Raw genomic sequence first — 501 nt, 5'->3', positions numbered from 1 at the left:
AATGAAAAAAAGATTCTTAACTTATTTGAGTTATTGTCTTCATAAAATGAAAAAGATTCTTAACATATTTGACTTATTGTCTCCGTGAAAGGAAAAGGATTTTTAACTGATTTGACTTATTGTCTCCATGAAAGGAAAAAGATTTTTAACTTATTTGATTTATTGTCTCCGTAAAAGGAAAAAGATTTTTAACTTATTTGACTTAATATCTCCATAAAATGAAAAAAAGATTCTTAACTTATTTGATTTATTGTCTCCATAAGATGAAAAGGATTTTTAACTTATTTGACTTATTGTCTCCATAAAAGGAAAAAAAGATTTTTTAACTTGATTTGACTTAATATCTCCATAAAATGAAAAAAAGATTCTTAACTTATTTGATTTATTGTCTCCATAAAAGGAAAAAGGTTTTTAAATTATTTGACTTATTGTCTCCGTAAAAGGAAAAAAAGATTTTTAACTTATTTGACTTATTTTCTCCATAAGACTAAAAAATATTCT

General features: G+C 23.0%; 1 protein-coding gene across 1 annotated transcript in view; it reads left to right on the top strand.

Moving 5' to 3' along the window:
• Nucleotides 1–111, top strand: part of LOC137649774 (uncharacterized) — a 96,987-nt gene extending 96,876 nt beyond the window's left edge. The window contains exon 6 of the mRNA XM_068382724.1: nucleotides 1–111. This exon is cut by the window's left edge and continues 187 nt beyond it. The gene's annotated coding sequence lies outside the window, so the exon portion shown is untranslated.
• The last annotated feature ends 390 nt before the right edge of the window (nucleotides 112–501 follow it).

The sequence above is a fragment of the Palaemon carinicauda genome, chromosome 11 (assembly GCF_036898095.1).
Source record: "Palaemon carinicauda isolate YSFRI2023 chromosome 11, ASM3689809v2, whole genome shotgun sequence".
Taxonomy (NCBI): Eukaryota; Metazoa; Arthropoda; class Malacostraca; order Decapoda; family Palaemonidae; genus Palaemon; species Palaemon carinicauda.
Note: the sequence above shows the minus strand (reverse complement) of the source record. Positions and strands in the feature narration are given on the sequence as shown.